This window comes from Lissotriton vulgaris, chromosome 7 (genome assembly GCF_964263255.1).
Source record: "Lissotriton vulgaris chromosome 7, aLisVul1.2, whole genome shotgun sequence".
Classification (NCBI taxonomy): Eukaryota; Metazoa; Chordata; class Amphibia; order Caudata; family Salamandridae; genus Lissotriton; species Lissotriton vulgaris.
In genome coordinates this window covers 1,714,497,048-1,714,524,124 of record NC_141695.1, presented here as the reverse complement: position 1 = coordinate 1,714,524,124, position 27,077 = coordinate 1,714,497,048, and the positions used below count along the sequence as shown (strand labels likewise).

General features: G+C 48.5%; 1 protein-coding gene across 1 annotated transcript in view; it reads right to left on the bottom strand.

The window, feature by feature from the left end:
• PLEKHG6 (pleckstrin homology and RhoGEF domain containing G6) overlaps positions 1 to 18,171 on the bottom strand; it is a 153,323-nt gene extending 135,152 nt beyond the window's left edge. The window contains exon 1 of the mRNA XM_086932876.1: positions 17,770 to 18,171. The gene's annotated coding sequence lies outside the window, so the exon portion shown is untranslated. The remainder of the gene's footprint in view (positions 1 to 17,769) is intronic.
• Positions 18,172 to 27,077: the final 8,906 nt, after the last annotated feature.

Genomic DNA, 27,077 nt, shown 5'->3' with positions numbered 1-27,077 from the left:
GCTAGCTGGATTGCAAAGGATACTGTCATTTTAGAAAATACAGGAACGGTACCTCTCAGAGCCTTGTGTACTGTTAGCCTGCATCTTCTTAACGACTCCCCTCCTTAACACCTCTGGTACAATTCTCCTACTTGGGAGGTAGGATTATGAATGAATATATTACCTACTGGCGGTCGCCAGTAGGTAGTTATGGTTAGGACCTAGCTACCATAGGAAATCCGCAACATTCTATTGGGAATAACTTTGGCGCCGGTTGAGGAATTTGCGTATAATTTTCCAAAATTTAGGCCAGCTCCGCTCCGCTCCGCTCCTTCCCTGAAAGTTTCTGGGGGATTCGTGAAGTGGGGGCTGAAAAAAAAGGGGGGGTCCCAAAACGTGTTTTCCCCATGTTAATTTCCATAGGACGAATTGACAAGGTTACAGCCTGAACCGCTGAACGGAATTACGCCAAACTTTGCGAAATTGTAGGGACTGGTACGCAGATGTGCCTTTGCTCCATTTGGTGAAATTTGCTCTAGTGTTTTTTTTTTAAATTAACTTCAAAAACACATATATATCTATAGGCGCGCTCCGAGCGCTCACCGGTACGCGTACCGGTGAGCGCACCCGGCGCGCTACGGGAGTGCGCGAGCGGAAAGCTGATTGGCTGTCGACATTCTAAACAGTCCGGAGAGTCCGCCATTTTGTGTCTCGGTAGAATCGACACACAAGAGGTGAAAATATAAAGGGGGAAATGATTAAAAGGGGCAGGGTACACACCCCCTGACCCCCTAGGTTTTCTGAGTGGGGGGGCCTAGAAGGACCCTGAAGGGTAAAAAACCTTTTTTTTTTGCAATTTTCGCGGGGTAAGCGCTGGTTGCGTTCCCATGTACGCTCACCGGTACGCGCACCCTGAGCTCACCACTTCACTCACTCCTTTACAATATATAAAGAATATAGCTCTTTTTGGAGAATTGGAGGCAGTTCTAAAAAGAACTGTTTTTTCCTTCATTTTTTTTTTTTACTTTTTCCGAAGGTTTTTAATTGTTTTTTTTTTTTTTAAGAACAAAAAAAAAACTAGGGAATGCCAAACTGCTCAACAGGAGCAAAAAAAGGGGAAAAATTAGGGCTGGGGAGGGCAGCGATGTTCTTCTCTTTTTCGAACAATTAGTCGGATACTCTGTTCTCCATAACAAAGCAGTTTGTCACACTGCTTACACCTAATGGTAATGTTATTAAAACAGGCTGAATATTTGGTATCAGGTCGACTGCTCTTCCTCTCCCCGATGATGTTGCTCCTCCGGTGGAAGTCGAGGCGCCATCTCCAGGTGCATTCCGTGCCAGGTCCCGGACACTCTCCCGGGCATAGTTTTGGGGGTGCCTTCTTTGGACATGCCTGATCATTGTGGAGTTCTCAAAGCTGTATTTTTTCCTGGGGTCACCACGAGACAGAATAGTGTTGCAGATCTTACATTCCACTTTAGGAGCATTCACCTTCTCCCCTTCTTGAATGCTAAAAAACTTCCAGATGAAGTGCTGCTTCACTTTTGGCTGAGGAGGTTCTTCCTGGAGAAAGTCATCAGAGTCATCACTGCTGCTTGGTGGTCTTGCAGCCATTCTTTGCAAACAATTGAAGAGAAGAAAGGAATAGGTCTTGTTCTCTCCAAAGTGAAAGGGGAAGTGAAGGGAATGGGTGGGGTTTTCATTAGTTGTAAAAAAAAACTGGTAACCAATGAAAAGTGTTATTTTAAGGTCACATGACTTGACGCGCTTACGCTACGCGCTCCGGAGCGCTTACGTGGCACCTATGTAGGCGCTTCCGGGAGTGCTTATGCGGCACGTACGTAGGCGCTTCCGGGGGCGCTTACGCGGCGCGCCTGAATGACTTTGTTAGATTTTCGGAAATGCGCTTAAAGGTGAAATTCGGTTATTGAAAATGAAAATTAGTACTTTTATTAGTATGCCACTGAATGTCTTGCATTATTATTTACTTTAAATACATCATTATATTTTTTTTCGCACGCGGGAATAGCTCTCTCGCTACGTGTACGGGTGCGTTTACCGGTGCGCGCACCCAGAGAGCTCCAAGGTAAAATGGTAAAAAAAACAAAAAACAAAATAAAACAGGAAAAATACATTGAAAAATTTATTTTAGAAAAAAATAAAAAATAATTTTATAAAAAATATAATTGATAGTTATAAAAAACAACTATTAAAAAAAATTAATAATTCACTTTAAAAATCGTAGGTTACAAACTCGTTATAGTAAGGATTTAGCTTTTAAAAAACCTGTGAAATTCACTGAAAAAACCATATGTTTAACACCAGTTATAGTTAGCTGGACATTTTACTCATGCAAAACCATTGAAATTCCCACGTTATAGTTAGTTGGACTCACTATAACTCGCGTGCCCGCAATCCACTGCTGATGATGTCACATATTACATCATTCATGACATGGTCAGTGACATCACTGATGACATCACTGATGACATATCAAATGACATCACTGATGACATCATCCAGTGAATGTGTGTTTCTGTAAAGTTAAAATATGTTTTACATATTGAAGAATGAGTGTATGTACGAGTGTGTGGATGAAGGATTTAGTAGGTGCGCGACTGACTGTATGAGTGAGTGATTAAATGTGTCTTACTGAATGCATAGGTTAGTGACTAAACTGTCTGAATGGGTGCATCATTATGTCTGTTGTTGTGTAAGCTGCTGCATGTGTTGATTAGTAGCTATATGAGTGGCTATATGGGTTATTGATTGGTTGCCCAAGTATTTGTATACGAGGGTGAGTGTGTGTGGGAGTGGATGGGAGGTGTGTGCCTCTGTGCATAGATGTGTGAGCAGTGGATTCACTTGGTGTATGGGTTCAAGAGTGCCTGTGGAAACAGCTGTATGGGCGGTTGACTGTGTGCATGGGTGTGTTGGTGAGTGAATGGATATCTCAGTGCTACATGTCCAAGTAAGTACATATGTAAAACACAGTGCATGTGAGAGTTGGCATATATTAATGACTATACATGAGAGCCTGTGATTGCGTAAGTGACTGTATAGATCAATGTGTACTTGTATCAGTGATTGTAAAAGAGAGTAAGTATGTGTTAGTATATGTTTGAATAAGTAAAGTTATGTGTGTATAACTGTATAGAGGAGGAAATGGGAGTGTGATTGATTCTTTGCATGACTGACTAGGTGCGTGAGTAACTCCATGGATGAGTGGCAGTGTGTGAGTATCTCTATAGGTGTATGAGGGCATATGATAGTGTTGTATTGATGAGTGACTGTATGTATGAGTGATTGTATGGGTGAATGAGTCGATGTGTGTATAGACTTAGGAATCAGTGAGTGCGTATGTAGTAACTGGTATTGGTGTGTCAATGGTTTCTGGAATGGTAGTCCGCATTTAACACTGGATATATCAAAAGTTAGATTAGAGTGTGAGGAGGTGCATCGTATTATCACATGAATGATGTCATCAGTGATGTAATTTGAGATGTCATCAGTGATGTCATCAGTGATGTCACTGACCATGTCATGAATGATGTAATATGTGACATCATCAGCAGTGGATTGCGGGCGCGCAAGTTATAGTGAGTCCAACTAACTAGAACGTTGGAATTTCAATGGTTTTGTATGAGTAAAATGTCCTGCTAACTATAACTGGTGTTAAACCTATGGTTCTTTCAGTGAATTTCAAAGGTTTTTTAAATGCCAATTCCTAACTATAACGAGTGTTCAACTATGGTTTTTTCAGTGAATATATATATATATATATATATATATATATATACACACAATTAAAAAGAAAATATTATTACATTTTGTGATGGGGAAAACATTTTGGAACACTAAATATGGACTGGTTTCGCGATACAACTTCACCCCTAGCACCGCACTGCTTCCCTCCCTGCCCACCCCGCTTACCACAGGGAAATATCTAATGATTCAGAGTTTTCCTGTAAGATTATGACTGGAAGGCACCCAACACTTGGGCATGGAAGACGGGTATGAAGGGGCATGAAGGACACAAACGTAGGGCACATCTACCCACTTAGGAAGGAGAGCCACATATAAGGGGACAATGAGACGCACGTACTGGGGCATACAGGGATACTGGGAGACTTACTGGGTATGGGCCAATGACCGCCTCTAGAAGGAGCCACACCCTGTGTGACATCATCCACTCAGCGCATAACTTACCACAAGTCAACAGGAATAGCCCAAACCAGCACCCTTCTAAACGGCTGCTTAAAAATTAATTCACCCATTAAAAAAAATAGCAAAAAGGAGTTCTACATTATCAAAATAAATACAATTCACAAAAAGTGTTTCTACTTTTTTATATCAAATTTGGAAGACGCAGTCGTCACTGGGAATTGGTGCGTTTCAAAACGTACTATTTTTTTTGTCTTTTTAGAAAGAAAATAAGTGCTTTATTCTCTCTTTCTGTCCCGAACCAAGCCCTGGGCTCAGGCCAAACTTGCTTTGATAACGCTTTTTATTCTGGCAATGGCAGGTAACAGAGGTGCAAGGGGCCTGACTTCAGAGTGGGTTCTTGTTGTGAGCCAAGATTGAAAGACAAAACAGTGGCCTGAGAGAGAGAGAAAGAGAGAGAGAGAGAGAGGGAGCGAGCGAGCGAGCGAGCGAGACTGACCAATCTGGTGCCTGAATTTCAAAATGTGAAACGAGAACCTGGAATCAATACCGACCTCCCTACCTGTCCAAATTGTGTGATCCTAGGCAAATATTTGATTTGACGTGGCCTCCTTTTCCTTTATTATCACACGTGAAAGTACTTTTAAATACATGAGTTCAGAATGTGCACTATACAAGCACCTCTTTGGGTTTACATGACCACTGACTTGCCTTTTAGTTCACGAATGTCCTTGTTGCTGGTGGGTGACATGAACATTTCTAACAACTATCACTTTAAATAAATGCCTGTCTATGCAGTGATATAATCTGAAGTCCTTAAGGGAAATGCTTCTTTGTGTTAAAGAAATACACAGTTTTGGATTCGGAAGTGATGGTATAATTTTTACATTATGTTTGCCCCACAATACAAGTGTTTAATTTGAGCAGGTGGTTCACGGACCTCAGCACCGCCACTTAATTGTAACAACTAGGGCTGGTAATAGTCTGCCACATGTAGGCGCTGTCTAAATTAAAGATGTGCACAACAACAGTTGTTTATTAATTAAATATATATTAAAAATGACTATTGACTGCTGTCCAAGCCATTCTTCAGAATTCGGGGGCCTGAAATAGGCTGAATTGTCGTAGTTGTAGGAGTGTGATGAATAGTAATTTCGTTGTTACTGCCATTGGAAGCGCAGGGAGGGGCAATGTGTGGTCCACACTGCAGGGGCTTCCTGATGAAAGCCCTGGCACTTATTTATTTTTTTTACAAATTAAGCACTGCAATATACATATCAAATATTTTCATGGCTAGGCTTGTGCACAAACTCTTAGAACCAAGCCAGAACCTAGGCTCGGCCCACTCTATTAATTTTCCTGGGAATATGGGGCAGTCAGTCACTTGATAAAATGATTTGTAAAGGTCGAGGACTAGAAACATGAAACCCTGCCTACTGATTTGACAACTCTTCCATAAAGCCTTCTTCTTACCAAGACGAAGAGGAGTGCATGCAGGGAAAATACATTTAAAATAAGTGCTCCTCCAAGATAGCAGACTATTGGAAAAAGGTCCTACGAACAATGTCACAAACGGTGGGGATATCACTGGTCCCCGAGCCACACAGATGTCTGCTAAATGTGTGGGAGCCCAATGACCTGACGCGCCCTGCGCAAACGTGGGCCACTATGAGCTCGATGTTAGCTAAGCGAAATATAGCGCAGAAATGGGGAGCGGTGGAGGGACCATCACGGAAAACTTGGTGTAAGGACATGTCTATGCTGGCTGAAAAAACTGTGTTCATAAATAGAAAATGTCCCCGGAAATGGAGCAAAATATGGGGGGGGATCATGGAACAAATATTGGAGGGAATAGCCCAAACCAGAATGGACAGACGAAAGTTCTGAAGATGAGGACTAATGTAACGATGGGGTATGGTTGTACAAAATGGTCCGAGGGGATGGCCGCAATTAAACTTTTTACAGGTGTTGTAAATCTATGGAGAGGGTGGATGTATATGAGTGTTGTAGTATATAATACTGTCCAACCTGACTTTATTGCCAAAGTTGTAAATGAAAACAATAAACAGAGTTTAAAAATTTAAAAAAAAAAAAAAAAAAAAGAAGTGCTCCTGGGGCAGGGACCCCAGGCTGTTGTGTTTTATGTGACCATAGTCATGAGTTCCCAGGTAGAACTAACAGGCCCGGTGGGACGGAACTTCAGCAGGGATGTTTGGGGTACAACACTCCTCAAATACATTCTTGGTTTGGTAGGTCAAACTGAGGGTCCTGAGTTGGGTCATCTAGGTCTGTTTTTCTCGTTCTCATTTCAATAAAGTTTTAACTTGCCCAGTTTTTGGATCAGAAACTTTTAAATAGTGACAGGTTAATCAGGAAAAAAGTAGTAATTCTGCCCCTGTATAGAAGTGCAAACTTTTTTGAATTCAAACACAATGGCAGTACTAAGCTTGAAAAGTTGTACTAGTATCAAATTTCGGGGCATTCTTCGGCAATCAAACACCCACAAGGCGATTGGATGAATGCTTGAAAATTGCTTTACCAATGGCCGACACTCGAGGTAGCATTCAACTCTTTGTTTTCACCCACGGTGCCACTCTTAATAAAGGCCCACTAAATACAAGTTACCACTGACTCTATTCCTTATGGAAACAGTCCAATATGAACATTGGTCATCCCAACAGTCCAACCCATAGCCCACTGCTTTCTTCAGATGGGAAATTTGAGTTTCATCCTTGCCGAAAGCTCTCCGACTAAGCTACATCCCTGCTGAGGTGCTCACATTGCATTTCAAAATGACAATTGATTTTCTTTAACTCCTCTGTTTCTTACCTAATTTACAACTCTAGGGAAACCTTGTTAAGCATCAATCAGACTTCTTAATCAGTTTTTTCCATCACTTATCTCTCTACACCTCTTCTTTCCGCCTTTCAAAACCTCTACCTTTGACAGTCTCATTTCTCCCTTCGTCTGATCTGTTCTTCTATACCCCTTATCATTCGCCCCTTTTCACCTTATTACCTTTCATCTCTCATAAATCTATCACTAAGTCACCTTCCTACCGGTCTACTTCTTCCGCTCTGCTTTTTATTCTCCCTACCTTTGCTGTCAACTTCAAACAATCAAACAGCATTTGTTGAGCGCTACACTGTCACCCCATGGGTTATCTGGGAGAGGTGTGACGCCGCGGCTAGGGCGACTGCCTCCGGAATCTGTGGATCACGGTTCGATCCCCGGCACCGGCGGCAGATTAGTCCAGCACCATGTGACTCTGGGCAATAGCTTGCTTAATCTTCCCGACGGCTCCCGGCGCCTAGAGACCCTTACGGGTGATTGTGCGCTTTACAAATGTGGATTATTATTATTATTATTATCCGGGCACTGTCTCCGTGTCGAAGAGCCAGGTCTTGAGTCTCTTTCTGAAGTATGCCAGCGAGGGGGCTGTAGAGATCTGGAGGGGAAGGTAGTCCAGGTCTTGGCAGTGATGTAGGAGAAGGAGCATCCCCTGCTACGAATGCGTGGGGTATGTGCAAGGGCGAATGAAGAGGAACGCAGGTGTCTAGAGGGTTGGTGGACGTTCAGTCAATGGTTGAGGTAGGCATGTCTTAGGCCGTGGAGGGCTTTGTAGGAGTGCATGAGGAGACTGAACTGGCATCTTTCCTGGATGAGGAGCCAGTGGAGGTCCCTCATGCAGAGGGTGATCTGGGTTTGTTTGGCGATGACCAGGATTAGACTTCACTCTAAAACCGTACCCAGCTCATCACCTCTCTTTCTCTACCTACCCCATCCTCTTTATGTCTTTTTTCCGACTACATCACATTTCATTTTTTTTCTTACTTCTGCTACTACCTCAACTCTATAAGTATCCCCCTCATCCTTTCAGTATACCAATCTCTGTTCTTCTTCATCTTGCTCCAGTCCCCCACCCCCTGCTTTGTCTTTTATTCACTAGAGTTGGGGGTCAATGTTGAGATAAAGTAGTGTAAATGCAGAAAGAGAAGAGGAGGGAGGAGCCAAGAAGAGAATTACGAAGAAATGATCAGATCTCACCACAAGAAATGGTGAAAATCCTCTAATCACTGCTTTGATTTTCACTGTGTGGAGAGAACGCCCGTTGTGAAGGGTGACTCATTTGGGATTGCGAATATGCAGCAATTAAAGCTACAATTTCAAGCACGTGCATATGACTTCTTTAATTGATAGGCACTAGGTGACTAAACATCCATCAAGTCACACTTGCCCTGCCTTTAATACACTGTAGGAACAGGCTGGTTATAATCTGAATTCTTTTTAACAAGTTATAATAAGTTGTAATATTACACACACAAAAAAAGAAATCTAGAACCTTGGCCCAAAAAGAAATGCCTTTGTCCATGCTTGTTCAAGATTCCTTTTGATACTCTGGCTGGCAGATGCCAGGAAGCTTGTGCTATCTGCTGGTTTTTTGTACCCTAGTTTATGATACTTTTATATATAATTTAGTGTTGTTTGCCATCAGGTAAGCTTAAATTAGCTGAAAATCAGAAGAAAATTAATAGTTGTTCCATGCATGAACCCTCAAAATATTTCTTGTCCGGGACCACAAAAACCTTTAAGGCAGCACAGGGGGTGGCGGTTCCCCCATTAGGGCGTGGGGGCGTCGCCTCACCCTATTCTTGCAGAGCAAGCAGAAAAATAATTCCATTTTATGTTTCTGCTTCTCGCACTACAAGAAATTCAGAAGCGCCTGGTTGTGGGTGGGCAGTTGGACGGTCCCGCTCTAGTGCGGGGGCGTGGCCGATCAAAGCAGTCATGCGCACGCTCCCTTTTCTCAATGTAGGCAAAAGGGCCTCCCATTGGGTGCCCATCTGGGGTGCTATGCAACTGCACCGCACCATTCACAAAGCTGCCATTGCAGCGTTGTGATTGGTGTAGGGGTGGGGAAGGAGGCTGCCTAAGTAAAAAGCAACCACGAGCAGTAGGAGCTGAGGCAGCGACGCGTGATCTTCAGGAAAGTACGATTTTATATTATTTTAATTGCGGCCGCGACTGTTAAAAGAATGATGACAGGTTGGCCTCTGAATTACCGTATTTAAAATTATGGATATTCAATCTGTACGTGTTCTGTGGCGCTGCTCTAATCCGAGGCATTTACTGGGTAATTCCAAGCACAGCAAGCAAGTAAGGACCCATTCCCCTTCATAAACGCCCTCTACCCCAAGCCTGTGAGTTAATTAGCAGCAAGCATAGGCATCATGAATTACCAATTTTGTTTATGCCTCCTTTATCGCGTGCATACCTCCATTTTTAGGTTTCGCCTGTTATCATTCGCCTGCGAATGTAATAGGCGAAAATTCAAGGGCTCAATCGACTAGTTAAACCACTGCGGTTTCTTCACAGTGCATGTGAGTCACGTGACCACAAAAGCGGGTCACGTGACCACACAAGCACACGCATCTCCCTAATCCGCCTGCCTCCCCTCGCTCGCATTCACGCCCCCCCACCAGGCTCTCCCGCCCCCATCCGGCTTCCCACAGCGCATCTGCCTGCCACACTTCTCCCCTCGCTCGCATTCCCGACCCCCCACCAGGCTCTCCCGCCCCCATCTGGCTTCCCTTGTTATAATGTGTCATGCAACGTAATGGTTCCACTCCCAGCGACCTAAATCGTTTTGCTTTACTAACTTTCCCTACTGCTCTCTCTCTCGTTCATGCTCTCCCTTACTTATAATCTCTTTTCTTCTCTCTCGGTTTCTCTTTTCTTTGTCTTCCCACTCTGGCTGTCAGGCTCTATCCGTGTGTGTCTCTCTCTTTCCCTCTCTTTGTCACTGCCCTCTTTCTTTTTCTTTCTCTCCTCTGTCTCTTTCTCTCTCTATCGTTCCCTTCTTACTTTTTCTCTCTCTGGCTCTGTCTCTGTCACTCTCTTTTACTCTCCCCCTCTCTCTCGCAGACTCTTTCTATATCTCGGCTCCCTTTCTCTCTGACTGTCTCTTTCTTTCACTCACACACTGACTCCCTGTCTCGCTCTTGTACTACCACCCACTTTTTGAAAACTCGGGCCGACATGATTCCGGCATAGACACTAGTTTCCCAGTTGTCATTTAGTTACCACCTCGTTTGAGATAACTTTTCAATGGTTTGTAACTGCAATTATGGTCACACTCCACTGAAACATCTCATTGCGAACAGCAATTAGTAAGGGACACCCCTTTTATGCTCCCCCCAACTAAGATTCAGAATAATTCGCAAAATCCCTTTTGAAATTCAAGAAGAATTTTCGGAACTACAAAAGGCGTCTAGAACATCGCAAAAGGCAATTTGCGGTTGCAAACCCTGTAGTTGTGCAGACCGCAGGATTTGTGACAGCAATTTGTTTCTGCTTTTTGCTTTAGTGCTTCAGGCTCCACATCTCTAGACGCTGCAATGATGAGAATGTAGCAAAGATTCTTCTTCAAAATAGAATCAGTGGTATGGTGTGCACAGACCAAGGAGGATATACCATCCAGGAACACCTGGGCGGCAGTGCTTAATTTGCGTTGGTGGTGGCCGGTGGTAGGTGGCTGTGCTCATTTTTTGGAACTCAGGCTTATTTTTCATCATCAGATTTTAACCCAGAGCAAGAAAGGGATAAAGGCAGAAAAGAGAGAAATAATGAGTAAGAGAAGGATAGAGAAACATGATATTGCAGAGAAAGCAGGACAAACAAGCACTGGCGTTGCCAATAGGTTTCGCATTTGGAAAGTTGGAGCTATTGGTTTTGTATTTGACATTTTATATTTATATACCGTTATTGGCATCGTCAATAACAATATATAAATATAAAATGTCATTTACAAAACCAATAGCTCCAACTTTTCAAATGTGAAACCTATTGGCAACGCCAGTGCTTGTTGTTTTTCCGGTTTTCATTTAATTAACCCAACTGGCAGTTGGGTTGATTAAATGAAAATCGGAAAAACAAAAATGGGAGGTATGCACGAGATTAAGGAGGTATGCATGCGATAAAGGAGGCAGCGTTCTTGCTTTCGGTTTTTAATTTCAGAAATGCAGTTGGCAACTTCATTTCTGAAATTAAAAACCGAAAGCAAGAACGCTGCCTTCGCCGAATCTCTGCGTAGTCGGGGTTACTACTCAGTAAACGAGGAAGCCACTAGATCACCACCTCTGTGACCAGGGAGGCAGTGCCTGACGCTTCACTAAAACGGGACTCATGTGCGTAGCTTCCGCCCGTCAAGTGATTTATGTATGCAGTTTTATGTAGCGCGAACATGGCCAGCCTGCATCACAGCGCTCTACAGAGATGGGATAACATCAATAATTATGCTAAAAAACAGTAGCAGTCACAAAATCACATAATTTCAGTGGCACTGCTTATGTAGAGTACAACGGTAAAACCAAGGGTTGTGCCATTTATAATGGAAGTGCAGTGGAGGAATCGGATTGCTTGTTAATAGCATGAATTAGGGGGGTAGAAGTGAGAGTGGGAAGAAGGTGGCAAAAGAGCCAAGAGAAGAGTGGATTAGGACTTGAGGCCTAGGGGACAGTTGTAACATGTTCAAAGCAACTGTAGGAGCAAAGGGAACGCAATAGAGCACAGAAAAGATAAGATTGGCAATGTCACACTACTGTTCATTAATCTGCACATGCAAACCCGATCTGCACCACCTTGACAGCCTCTTTCTTTGCTGCTCACCAGCAGACAAGAGTAGTGCTGTGTGCTTTGCTCTTTTATTGTCTCTATGGATATGTCTTTATTGACGGACGTTTTCACTCGCTAAAAATTCTATGCACCCATCTCCAGTTTGAGCAAGTACTGGGGCGCAGCTCTGTAATTGGGTACAGGTTAAACTTACTGTGCTTGTGATTAAACTTTATGTCGTGTGTGGCACATGTGCTGCACTGGCGCTGTATAGGTGGAACATATGTACCGCAGCTGTATATCTGGTTTTAAGCTGTTTTATATGTGCAAGTAATACTAAATGTGTACAAGGGCCACATGTACACCGTTATTTGCTTGAAAATGCACCATTTGCGCACTCTTTTTTTTTTTAAAGATTCTCGGGGGTAGAACCCCCCGATTCCCCCGTATGTGGCTTGGCTTGTGAGCTACGCTCGCTTACTGCAGTACAACAATTATTTTACACCTCACTACTTTCAAGTGTCACCAGCCGCTATTGGTCACAGGGCCCACAAATAGCCTGGAGCACTCATGGGTTCTCACCCACCCCCACTGGTAGTGCCAATGGAGCCACATGGAGTCAGAGCCTTCAGAGAGGCACCCACAAACACAACACCCAGGGAACTCCCCAAAGGAGGGGGCACTCAGAGGTCCCATCAACAGCCAGAAGCACCCATGGGGTCCTACCCACTGCCAGGAGTATCCAAAGTGCCAGCCACATACACATCTAGGGAGTACCCACAGTCGGAAGCACCCAGAGGTCCCACCAACAGCCAGGAGCACCTATCGGGTACCACATACTGATGGGAGCAGGCACAGGGAGGGGGAGCAGGAAGCAGGCACAGGGAGAAGGGGCAGGAAGCAGGCACAGGGAGAAGGGGCAGGAAGCAGGCACAGGGAGAAGGGGCAGGAAGCAGGCACAGGGAGAAGGGGCAGGAAGCAGGCACAGGGAGAAGGGGCAGGAAGCAGGCACAGGGAGAAGGGGCAGGAAGCAGGCACAGGGAGGGGGGCAGGAAGCAGGCACAGGGAGGGGGGCAGGAAGCAGGCACAGAGAGGGGGCCAGGAAACCGGCACAGACAGGGGGGGGGGTCAGTAAACCGGCACAGACAGGGGGGGGGTCAGTAAACCGGCACAGACAGGGGGGGGGTCAGTAAACCGGCACAGACAGGGGGGCAGGAAACCGGCACAGACAGGGGGGGCAGGAAACCGGCACAGACAGGGGGGGGCAGGAAACCGGCACAGACAGGGGGGGGGCAGGAAACCGGCACAGACAGGGGGGGCAGGAAACCGGCACAGACAGGGGGGGCAGGAAACCGGCACAGACAGGGGGGGCAGGAAACCGGCACAGACAGGGGGGGGGGCAGGAAACCGGCACAGACAGGGGGGGGCAGGAAACCGGCACAGACAGGGGGGGGCAGGAAACCGGGGCGCCAGGAAATCGGCACAGACAGGGGGGCCAGGAAACCGGGAGGCCAGGACACCGGCACAGACAGGGGGGGGCAGGAAACCGGCACAGACGAGGGGGGGGCAGGAAACCGGCACAGACAGGGGGGGGCAGGAAACTGGCACAGACGAGGGGGGCAGGAAACCGGCACCGACGAGGGGGGGGGCAGGAAACCAGCACCGACGAGGGGGGGGGCAGGAAACCGGCACAGACGAGGGGGAGGGCAGGAAACCGGCACAGACGAGGGGGAGGGCAGGAAACCGGCACAGACAGGGGGGAGGGCAGGAAACCGGCACAGACAGGGGGGAGGGCAGGAAACCGGCACAGACAGGGGGGAGGGCAGGAAACCGGCACAGACAGGGGGGAGGGCAGGAAACCGGCACAGACAGGGGGGAGGGCAGGAAACCGGCACAGACAGGGGGGAGGGCAGGAAACCGGCACAGACAGGGGGGAGGGCAGGAAACCGGCACAGACAGGGGGGAGGGCAGGAAACCGGCACAGACAGGGGGGAGGGCAGGAAACCGGCACAGACAGGGGGGAGGGCAGGAAACCGGCACAGACAAGGGAGGGGGCAGGAAACCGGCACAGACAAGGGAGGGGGCAGGAAACCGGCACAGACAAGGGAGGGGGCAGGAAACCGGCACAGACAAGGGGGGGGCAGGAAACCGGCACAGACAAGGGGGGGCAGGAAACCGGCACAGACAAGGGGGGGGGGGCAGGAAACCAGCACAGACAAGGGGGGGGCAGGAAACCGGCACAGACAAGGGGGGGGGCAGGAAACCGGCACAGACAAGGGGGGGGGGCAGGAAACCGGCACAGACAAGGGGGGGGGGCAGGAAACCGGCACAGACAGGGGGGTCAGGAAGCAGGCACAGCCGGCAGGGGGACCCAGGAAGCAGGCACAGCCGGCAGGGGGACCCAGGAAGCAGGCACAGCCGGCAGGGGGACCCAGGAAGCAGGCACAGCCGGCAGGGGGACCGAGGAAGCAGGCACAGCCGGCAGGGGGACCGAGGAAGCAGGCACAGCCGGCAGGGGGACCGAGGAAGCAGGCACAGCCGGCAGGGGGCCCGGAACCAGGCACAGCCGGCAGGGGGCCCGGAACCAGGCATAGCTGGGGCGGGGGTCCCAGGAAGCAGGCACAGACGGGGAGTGTCTTGGGTGCCAGGGCACGAAGAGTGAGTAGCATGAGCATCCAAGGAAGGCTGCATAAGGGAGCACTCACCTTCTAAAGCCACTGTCCACCCCCGTCCCAATGCCATAAGGAGCCCCCACTGCCATGGGGACCCAGAGAGCTCTCAAACCAGGGGGTCCCAGGAAGCACTCAAACCAGGGGGTCCCAGGAAAAGTCAAAGTCGGGAGCAGAAGCAGTAATGAACATCTACGGACTGAAGCATCCAGGGAGTAACAACAGATGTAAAATTTCAGGAAGTGCCGACAGCACATCTATAGCATGGGTCTCCAAACCGGTCCTGGAGGGCCGGATCCATGCCAGGTTTTTAAAATTACTACATGTATCTCAAGGGGGATATCCAAAATATCTGGCATGGATTCGGCCCTCCAGGACCAGTTTGGAGACCCCTGATCTATAGAGACGTTCAGAGAGAAGGCGTCCCCTTCCTCTGCCACAACTACTCAGGGGACACCCATAAAAGATTCCACTGAGCCGTTAAAGCAGGGGGAGAACCACCCACTTCTGTCCCAGGAAACACACACAGCCAGTGTGGCCCAGGAAAAAACACAAACATACAACCGGGAACATCCTTTTCAACGCAACTTTTACGACGCATGCCTTTACATCGCAAGTTTTACAACGCATGTCATTACAACGCATTGCGCTGGGGGGCGCTCTAGGATAGGGAATAGATTTAATTTACTATCCAACACCTTCCCTACTATCCACGGGGACTGGAGTTGTAATAGTAAATTAAACTATTCACTATCCAGCACCCCTCAACACTATGCGTTGTAACAACATGCGTTGTGAAACTTGCAATGTAAAGGCATGCATAGTAAAAGCATGCGTTGTAATGTCATACAACCCCCAGGAAACACCCCACACACACAGCCAGTGGGTCCCAGGAAACACACCCCACACACACAGCCAGTGGGTCCCAGGACACACACCCCCACACACACAGCCAGTGGATCCCAGGAAACACCACCACACACACAGCCAGTGTATCCCAGGAAACACACCACACACACACAGCCAGTGGATCCCAGGAAACACCCCACACACACAGCCAGTGGGTCCCAGGAAACACCCCACACACACACAGCCAGTGGGTCCCAGGAAACACACCCCACACACACAGCCAGTGGATCCCAGGAAACACCACCACACACACAGCCAGTGTATCCCAGGAAACTCCCCACGCACACAGCCAGTGTATCCCAGGAAACACCCCCCACACACACAGCCAGTGTATCCCAGGAAACTCCCCACGCACACAGCCAGTGGGTCCCAGGAAACACCCCACACACACACAGCCAGTGTATCCCAGGAAACACCCCACACACACACAGCCAGTGGGTCCCAGGAAACACACCCCACACACACAGCCAGTGTATCCCAGGAAACACCACCACACACAGCCAGTGTATCCCAGGAAACTCCCCACGCACACAGCCAGTGTATCTCAGGAAACACCCCACACACACACAGCCAGTGTATCCCAGGAAACTCCCCACGCACACAGCCAGTGGGTCCCAGGAAACACCCCACACACACACAGCCAGTGTATCCCAGGAAACTCCCCACGCATACAGCCAGTGGGTCCCAGGAAATACCCCACACACAGCCAGTGTATCCCAGGAAATACCCCACACACACAGCCAGTGGATCCCAGGAAATACCCCACACACAGCCAGTGTATCCCAGGAAATACCCCACACACACAGCCAGTGGATCCCAGGAAACACACCCCACACACACAGCCAGTAGGTCTCAGGAAACACACCCCCACACACACAGCCAGTGGTTCCCAGGAAACACCCCACACACACAGCCAGTGGGTCCCAGGAAACACACCCCACACACACAGCCAGTGGGTCCCAGGAAACACACCCCACACACACAGCCAGTGGGTCCCAGGAAACACACCCCACACACACAGCCAGTGGGTCTCAGGAAACACACCCCACACACACAGCCAGTAGGTCTCAGGAAACACACCCCCACACACAGCCAGTGGTTCCCAGGAAACACACCCCACACACACAGCCAGTGGGTCTCAGGAAACACACCCCACACACACAGCCAGTGGGTCTCAGGAAACACACCCCACGCACACAGCCAGTGGGTCTCAGGAAACACACCCCACGCACACAGCCAGTGGGTCTCAGGAAACACACCCCACGCACACAGCCAGTGGGTCTCAGGAAACACACCCCACACACACAGCCAGTGGGTCTCAGGAAACACACCCCACACACACAGCCAGTGGGTCCCAGGAAACACCACCCCCCCCACACACAGCCAGTGGGTCCCAGGAAACACACCCCACACACACAGCCAGTGGGTCCCAGGAAACACCCCCCACACACAGCCAGTTGGTCCCAGGAAACACCCCCCACACACAGCCAGTGGGGCCCATAATAACACCCACAGCCAGTGGGTCCCAGGAAACACACCCCACACACACACAGCCAGTGGGTCCCAGCAAACACACCCCACACACACAGCCAGTGGGTCCCAGCAAACACACCCCACACACACAGCCAGTGGGTCCCAGGAAACACACCCCACACACACACCCAGTGGGTCTCAGGAAACACACCCACACACAGCCAGTGGGTCTCAGGAAACACACCCACACACAGCCAGTGGGTCTCAGGAAACACCACCCACACACAGCCAGTGGGGCCCATAATAACACACACAGCCAGTGGGTCCCAGGAAACACACCCCACACACACAGCCAGTGGGTCCCAGGAAACACACCCCACGCACACAGCCAGTGGGTCCCAGGAAACACACCCCACGCACACAGCCAGTGGGTCTCAGGAAACACACCCCACGCACACAACCAGTGGGTCCCAGGAAACACACCCCACGCACACAACCAGTGGGTCCCAGGAAACACACCCCCCACACACAACCAGTGGGTCCCAGGAAACACACCCCACACACAGCCAGTGGGGCCCATAATAACACCCACAGCCAGTGTGGACCCAGAAACACCCACAGGTTGGTAAATCAGCAGTCACAAGCACACACAGCGCGAAAAAAGCGTCAATTGAGTAGCCACAGCGATAATCATTCAAGGGCCCTAACAGCTCTATCAATAGGCGCAGTCAGAAAGTCCTCCGTTCTTCCCCCAGAACTATTTAGGGGCACCTTAAATGATTCAAATGACCATTAAAACCGGAAGGGGGTAGGTACCCGCTGTCAGTGCGGCGCAAGAACCACCTGCTCGCTGCCTGAGACACGGAGTACCTTCCGCCAAGAGGCACCCAGCGCCCTCCCTCCCTCCCTCCCTCCCTCCAGAGGGGGCGTCACACTCACCACAGGCGGCTTTAATTACCTTGTCGTGCGGCTTTGGGAAAACAGTTGAAAGTTCCACAGAACCTGCGGCAGGTAAGGAGGCGCGTGGGAGGGGAGTGCGCTCACCTGAGCGGCGCCGCGTTCCGTCAGCGCTCGGGGCCGTCCACCCTCATCTGTCGGTGCCGCGGACTGCGTACCCCTTTACCTCCAGAGGTCGGGGGTGGTCTGCAGGTCAAGGCCTGTCCTGGGGCCAGAGGCGGGTACCTCATCCACGGGGAGCGAGAATCGGGTCCTAGTCAGTAACGCTGCGCCTTCCACTCTGCCCGGAACGAGTTAAGCTCTTGGCCTCCAGGAGTCAGCGCCTGTATCCGGACTTTCCCCTGATGTTTGAATAACCCTGGCGGTGTTTGATCTGCGGAGTGCTTCCCCGACGCCGAGCCCCGCCCTCCTCTGTGACAGGTAGGGAGGGAGGGCGTTCACCTCACGCACACCTTGCCTTTCAGGAAGGGACCGCGGGCAAATGGAGGGACGGGCCGGCCTGTGACCAGAGAGCCGGGGGAGCTGGAGAGCGTCTGACAGACCAGTAAACAATCGGAGGGCAGCGTTGAGACTGCCCGGAGAGCGGATGACCAATCAGGATTCTGCACGAATAAATTCCAGCCTGTCTTAGATGAGAATTACAAGTTCTGGATAATTATTTTAAGGCTTTCAGGTGGCCTGAGTCACGACTTTGAAACGGGACCCTCCCTGTTGGGACCTACATTCATGTCTCTAGGTTTAAAAGCAAAAACACTGATGGATTTATTGAACAATGAACCTGAAAGTCAGTAAACACCCTAAGGCAATCCATGTCAGCAATGCAGTCTCTATTTACATGAACCTGTTTTACTTCCTTCTGCATTCCCTAAGATGACTTCCCTTCTCCGGGTGTTATTTTTCGCTAGTAGAGCGCAGTGTGACACCTGTGGCCTGCACGTGTCCTGGTCAGTTCTGGTTGATGCGTGATGACGGACAGGACCAGGGGTTTACATGGGAAAAGAAAAGTGCAGGTACTCAGACACACATTGAGCTATGACTGAGGGGGCGTGGCGAGAAGGCGGGTTTAGGGGTGGGGCCAATAGGCGGAGCTACTGGGAGACATTTACAGGGAATCCATATTTTCTTGTCCTGAATTCTGCAGTCTGTGGTTGCTGCAGTTAATGTTACACATCTGAAGTCATAGGGATTGTGAAAATTAAGCCATCATACAAAAAAAACAAGTGTAGCAAAGAGTCACGTCCAGCATGCAAGTAGTAATGGCGTGGTATGTAACTGGTGGTGCATGGTGTGGTAGCGCACTGTCATTTAGAGACCGCACATTTTCCACAGACATGACCACTACAATTGCACAGACATGCAGGTTTGCTGATAATGCTATAGAGCGAACCCTGGATAATGTGTGGAATGGGGTTCCTGCCGGTGGCGTAGCCAGTGTGTCATGGTCCTGAGGGCGAGGAAGGAAACCTCACCTGCCCCTGTTGGATCTGTGAAATACAGCAATAATCTAGGTTCAGTGGGCCCCACAGACATCAATTACACTGCACCTGCTGCACCATGGAAGCTAGGCCCTTTCTTCCAGACAATGTTTATGTTTGTACATCACCCTGAAAAGTCTCCTGCTTTGTTTTGATCCAGTTAACACCATCGATGCTAGTGTTATTTTCCTCCTGTGCTGCAGATCATTTATTCCCATTGTTCATGACGAGCTGAGCTCGTCATGAGCGTCCAAGGGGTTAAATGATTCCACGACACTTCAGAATCAAAAAAGAACTGCTTCTTTTTGTCTTTCATACTTCTAATTGTGAATTGTGTACAATTTATTGGCAGGTTTTTATGTTTTGTTATGTTAGCAAGAAATGACATCCCACAGACGTTCAAAAATCCTCTCACTCTGCTGTCAGAGAAAAGTAGTAAACATCAAACTCCATGTTTAAAAGAGTAAGGAGCAGTTTGTCGGAGTAGCACCTGACATTCAACCGCGTGACAAGAGAAACAAACAAGTTAAAGGCATCATTTTGCCCTTTCACCATCTGAACATGAGCACAGTAGCAAGGGCGGTTCCTCCACTGGAGCAAAGGAGTATCACCTCACGTAAATGCCCCTGAGATGAAAATAAAATGGTAGTTCATTATTACCTTTTTCTTTGTCATCCTCCCATCCTGAACGAGCATCAGAACGGAGAGGGGGCTGCTCCTGAGTGGCAGAAGCAGGGACTGGGAGGAGCATGGGTTGTACGTGCACTTTTCAAAGTGAGCATGTCTTTTTGGCCGCCGTCTTGCGGCGGCCAGCCAGACATGCTCAGTTTGAAATCTCGAACCCAGCTGTTAGAGCAACTGCAGGTCTCCATAGCGACAAGGAGTGCTGCGTGAGGTTGCACCCACCAGTAGTGGAGCTGCTCTCCTGCTGGTGAGAGCAGCACCCTGATTGGTCAAGGGAGTTTGCTGGTGAAGGGGCTGCAGCATGACGAGGTCCGGAGCAGGAGGTCCTGTTGTCAGGTGAGTGATTTAAAAATATATATTTTAAGTTTGTTTGCGCATGCGCCCGTTTATTTTGATCCTTTTATTTTATTTATTTGAGCGTGTTGCCAGCCGCCACTGGTTGGGGATCACACTGTACATCTAGCGCCTGCGGTGCTTTGTTAACAGCTCAACACAAATGTGAAGAAAAAAAACGAAAACCGACCTGACAATACACAAGAGATTGTGCTCAATCAATCAATCAATCATCGGCATTTGTATAGCGCGCTACTCACCCAGAGGGTCTCAAGGCGCTGGTGGGGAGGGGTCCGTTACTGCTCGAAGAGCCAAGTCTTGAGGAGCTTCCTGAAGGAGAGATGATCCTGGGTCAGCCGGAGGTGGGTCGGGAGGGAGTTCCATGTCTTGGCTGCCAGGTAGGAGAAGGATCTTCCCCCGGCGGTGGCTTTGAGGATGCGTGGTACGGCGGCGAGTGTGAGGCTGGCCAATCGTAGCTGGCGGGTGGGCGCGTAGAAGGTCAGGCGGTTGTTGAGGTACTTGGGGCCCAGGTCGTTGAGGGCCTTGTGTGCGTGGGTGAGGAGTCTGAACGTGATCCTCTTGCTGACGGGTAGCCAGTGCAGGTCTCTCAGGTGACTGGAGATGTGGCAGTGTCGGGGATGTCCCGGACGAGTCGTGCGGAGGCGTTCTGGATGCGCTGGAGTGTTTTCTGGAGTTTGGCTGTGGTTCCGGCGTAGAGGGTGTTTCGGTAGTCTAGCCGGCTGGTGACGAGTGCCTGGGTGATAGTCTTCCTGGATTCGGTGGGGATCCATCGGAAGATCTTGCTGAGCATGCACAGGGTGTTAAAGCATGATGATGAGACGGCGTTGACTTGTCTGGTCATCAAAAAGGAGGAGTCCAGGATGAAGCCCAGGTTGCGTGCGTGGTTCGTTGGTATGGGAGTGGTGCCCAGAGCAGGGGGCCTTCAGGAGTTGTCCCAGGCGGAGGGCGATGATCCCAGGATGAGGATTTCCGTCTTGTCTGAGTTCAGTTTCAGGCGGCTGTTCTTCATCCATTTGGCGACGTCTTTCATCCCTTTGTGTAGGCTGGTACTGGCTATGGTGGGGTCGTTGGTGAGGGAGAGGATCAGCTGGGTGTCGTCGGCGTAGGAGATGATGTTGAGGTTGTGTTTGAGTGCGACGGCTGCGAGAGGGCTCATGTAGACGTTGAAGAGGGTTGGGCTAAGTGAAGATCCTTGTGGTATGCCGCAGATGACTTCGGTGGTCTCGGATCTGAACGGGGAGGCAGACTCTCTGGGTTCTTCCGGCGAGGAACGAGATGATCCACTCCAGTGCCTTCTCTTGGATTCCGATGTTGTTGAGGCGCTGTGGCAGACCGTGTTGAACGCTGCAGAGAGGTCCAGGAGGATGAGGGCCGCTGTTTCCCCGTGGTCGAGCAGGGATCTGATGTCGTCAGTGGCTGCGATGAGGGCGGTCTCGGTGCTGTGGTTGGCTCAGAAACCAGACTGCGAGGGGTCGAGGGATCCGTTCGTCTCGAGGAAGGCGGCAAGCTGTCTGTTGACGGTCTTCTCGATGACTCTGGCAGGGAAGGGGAGGAGCGAGATGGGGCGGTAGTTCTTGAGGTCGGTGCGGTCCGCTGTTGGTTTCTTCTGGAAGGCACTGAGCTCGGCGTGCTTCCAGATCTCCGGGAAGGTGGCGGTGTTGAAGGACGTGTTGATGATGTCCCGGAGTTGGGGAGCGATGATGGAGTCGGCCTTGTTGAAGACGTGGTGAGGCAGCGGTCGGTTGGTGATCCGGAGTGGGTGGTGTCTTTGGTGCTGATTGGGGTCCAGGCGCAGATGGTGGTGGTGGGGGGCGTTGGTTCGGTGGTTTGGTGCGTTGTTGGTGCGCCAAAGCTGTTGTGTATATCGGCAATCTTGCAGTGGAAGAATGAGGCAGAGCCCCACCATTGGCCTCAATGAATGTTATACGCCCACCTTACCCTTCTTATCCCTTGAAGATCTCTGCATCAGGCCTGCATAGGTGGAGGTTTAAGCAGCTGCAGGAAGCATGTCCCGAGGCACCATCGACCCTATATGGATGCAGGGCCCGCCCAGCTACAGGAATCCGATCCTTGCGTACTGGGACCCGAATGGTGTAGATGAGAAATCCGGGCCCATGGGTCCCTGGCTGGCACCGGAGGGGACCCTGCTCAGTAGCTGTTGCTCCTGGCATTGCCCCTTGTTCTTCACTGGTGTATGGCAAAGAAGGAATGGGAAGCGAAAGAAAACTGCATTTTTTTAAAGGGCTTCCCTTCCCTTCTGCCACACAGCGATCTGACGCCAGTGTTAAACGGTAATCACATGAGCATGCACAGCAGAGAAAAAATGAAGTGTATGGTCACAGGCAGTACCAGTACTCTCATTGGGCATGCAGAAGTTTTAGTACTGAAGGGAAAAAAAGAAGTGCCGGTACTCCGTACTGGTGAGTGAGTATGGCCCATTTAAAGCACTGGACGGGACTGAGAACTCTCCAGCTGAGGCTGAAGGCGGTGCAAGTTTCTCTCAGTCCTTGCAGGGAGGCTCATACAAGTGGTCAGATTAGATGCACATCCAATCCTTGGCCTCTCTGCATAACACACACAGAGCGATGGTCACATAGGTTTCAATTGTGATTGTGGGGAAGTGTGTGAAGTACGTTGTCAGCTGCTGAAAAATGGACAGCACCAGAGGAAAAAAATCAGTTCTTTCTTGCGAGTTGTATGTTTGGGGGATGGTGATGATGGAGCAAGGATTCGCACGAGAAGCAACTTGCTTGTACTCATGAACCTGGAATAACGTTAACTGTGTAATTAACATGTTTGTCCTACTAATTTGCCCTTTTTTATATTGACATGGGGTGTCAGAGTGAAGCTTGCTTATGTGTCTTACTAACCATAATACGCTTTCAATTAAAATGGCTGCTTCTAGGCAGGATTTTCTACTGCGCATGCATCTGTCATACTCACGTGACATGAAGTACTCGCAGCTTTGGAGGGATACTGTTGCATCTGCGCACTGGTGCTAATATGGCTGCTCTGTGTTCTCACATGCGAGAAGCTTGCACTGCTGCTTTTGCTAAGCTGTTCGTTCTGCCTAATCCTAATGCTATAGTTATTATTAAAATAATTGGTATAGTGTCGAAATTCATGGTATACAGTGTATTCATTTTATTCTGAATTCATTTTACTCTGAATCTGCACTCTGTACTCTGAATCTGCACTCTGCACTCTGAATCTGCATTCTGCACTCTGAATCTGCACTCTCAATCTGCACTCTCAATCTGCACTGTCATCCACTTCACTTAAAACGCCGTATTCCTACCGACTCAACTGGAGCACAAGTATTCAAAGCTTTGGTGAAGCCCCACATTAGGTCCTGCTCTTCAAGGCCCAGGATGTACCCTGGGTAAATAACAATATAGTCACATAAAATCTTATTAAAGTCTTAGCTCCTGATCCCTTTATAATACGAAAATATGGGCAGATGGCCTTTATTTTTCTCTCACAAAGGTGGAAACCCTAGGTAAGGCAAAAAAGAACACTGGTGATTTTACACAAATGCTTATTCAAGCACCACATCATGGAACGTCCGGAAATTCGAAACATAAACAAAATGACTATATTTTTCTCTAAGAAAAAAAAGTGCAACACATTCTTTGGCAGAACGTCTACACTTTGTACAATATAGGTGTAATTACATTGGATAAACTCCTCCGATGCATTTTAATAGAATGCTGCAATCAGAGTCACACTCAACGAAGCAGTCGTAATCTACTGATTCCCTAGCGTGTTATATCACCTTCCTATTGACTGGGTATCTCCTGAACCTGAGGCGACCTTGCAACCTAAGGCACTAAGGTGAGAACAAAGGAAACTACAATTCCCATGTGACATCGCGGCATCTGCCAAACTACCTGTGACGGATGGGGAAGAGGAACAAGAAGAGTGAATGCATGAGCTTGTATTGCTACTGCTCTGGTGTACCGGCGCTCGCCTGTCTCGGTGCCTGGGCAGTCTGCGGCCACGGGGCGGTGAAGTGTTCCTAGCTAGAATGACAGCCGCCTGTTGGGGTCTGGTGTTGTCGTGGATGTGTGGCACCGCGCTGGGGTGGCAGGTGGAATCCGTGCGGCTACCTCTCCTCACCCCACAGCACCATCGAGGTCCGGGCTGCGGGCAGCTGGCAGAGCCTTGGGAGGAGCAGCCGGAGTGCGGTGAGTGTAACCCGGCGAGGGGGGCACAGTAGGCGAGCGCCACGTCCTTCTAACAGCCACCACTTCCGCATACAGTGACAGCATGCCGATGACCCTGCTGCGGAAGTTCAATTCACCCACAAGCTCCCAATTCTTAAGCATTTACAGTACTGTTCCAAGCGAGCGTTTGAGATTGTAGTGCCTCCGATCCAATTTGAAGTTTCTGTGTTTTGAATTGGACTCCTGTAATTTTACACAGGGTGTCAGAAGTTACCGGGTAATTAATTTGGGTCAAATAATAGGGAATTTAGGGGTTAGAATGTCCACGAAATGCTCCCTCGAAGACCATGGCTCGATACACAGACAATTTTGTCCAGCTCTGCATCACTAATGCCAACCAGGCGCTACAAACTGCACCGAACACTTCATGTAGCACTGCTTTCATCACTGCATCAATTAGTAGACAGTTGCAACTTGCAAGCTTATTACAACCTGAACCGCACTGAGCTTGCATTGTGCAAGGGCTGTCGGAACCAGGACGTCTTTAATTTTACTCGCTTACCAACAACCTTTCCGATGATCACTGCGCTGGGATTAAAGATAAATAACCCCGGGCCGTAATGTAACGATACAACTGATCATGCATGCAGACGAATGCACGCCCGACAAACGCACTGCTGAATGGGGAACGCGCTCAGCCCATCTGGATTGCATTACACGGGCACCCTGACAGCTCCTAATTAAAATTAATGGACTGCCGTGCGCGAAACCGCACAGAAAATGCCAAAAATGGCGGACGAAAATTACACATGGCCTATTGAGATAAGGCTACTAGAAAAAAGGCACCGTAAGGACCAATCAACATGCAGATAGTAAAATAATGTACTACACAAGTTCGTGCACTGAGGAATTTTTCAAGCAGAAGTCGGAACCCCGTAAGAATAGGAGCTCGCAGCTCCGCCCCACTTCTAAAGAAGTGGTGACGTCGCCGAGCCCTAAAAATGACCAATTAATGAAGCAATACTATTATAAAATGTGCGGCATTATGTGTGTGCATAATTGGCCTATTCTGGCCACATAATTTACTTAACCTGCCATATAATTTGGCCCTCACCTGCTGCATAATTCCAGTGGCTGTGGCTATACTAAAGCGCCAAATGTTGGTCTTGCATTTCATGTAACTATGCATAATTTTATATACTTTTCAGACATTTCTCCTCTAATTATCAAAAAACATATTACACATTTCACTCACACCTATATACATTTAAACACTCTTCAAAAGCTATCATTTTTATTAACTTTCTTGTTAATTGACTTTTACATATTTTGTGCAGCCTGCGCACCACCCAGAGACCAGATGGGCATCGGGCAGGTTGCGAGGCCGGCACAAGCATTTTTGGATGCTGGTCGTCAACCGAGCAGTGCATCTGAAATTTTGTTATATGAAAATGAAGTTATGATGTTGGAAGTCAGCGACAGAGAGGGAAATCTTATGACAAGTAGCACAATTCTGGGGAATGTACAGGATGATGTAATAATCCTGCAGATTGTGGTGATAATGGCGAACTGGAGATAGTGCAAGGCGCATACCCAGTAAGGAATGTTGACAATTGTGAAACTGAAGACATTGCTCAAATTGTACACAATCTACAAGTTGTAATGGGTGTAATTTGATGAAGTAAGATGAAAGGGATGTGAGGCGATTTAGGGATACAAGTAGGCGAAATGGGCAGAACAGCTAGAAAGAGTCAAGTGTTTGGAAATAATGAGAGGATAGAAAAGGGTATGGACTATGGAGGGTCAAATGGACAATTAAATTAATGTTGTCAATGTTTTGGGGAATAAAGACAAATTAGTGCAAAATACTAATAAGCAGTGTTGGTTGATGGAGTCAGTGAATCGTTTAATAAATAGAGATACAGTTGCAATGAAAAAAGACCACATGACCTTTCATGTGGACAGCTTGTTCACATTGCACGAGTTGATGCAAATAGGTAAAATTATTGATAATTTGACAGTCAGTCACAAAGTATGTTGATAGTAACATAAACGTCCAGAAACAGTTAATCACAATACAGGCCAATTAGAAAGAAGGCATTGACAGTAAAACCAAATGAATGGAAGCCATAAAAGACATGCTTGAACAAATAGTGTCTTAAGAAGAACAGACCTTATTAGTCTACAAAAGTACTAACCCTAAATTTGCAGAAAGATTCCCTTCTGTGCAATCAGCCCAGGTTCCATCTAGTGGTGACAACACTGCTTCTGTCTCTAAAAGTACCCCTGACAACTTCATGAGTGCTACATAATCAGTGTAGTTAATGTTACACCTGCTCCAAAGAAGTCAAAGTTTTAAATGTAGCATAATGACTGTTTTTTGTTACTGCAATGCATGCCTCCTGCTAAATGTTACTGAGGCCTCATGAAGGTTGCATGAATGTTGCAAAGTTGTCTCTTATGTACAATTTAATGTATTTGATTATAGTTGTTTACTTTGCAAGGTGCAGGTTTCTTTGCAACTTACAAAGTTGTAGGTTTCAAACTCAATGTTGTTAAGGCACAGTGCAACTGCCTATTCATTGCACATTGTTTACCTGGCCACTTGCTGCTGAATGTAGTTTTATTGA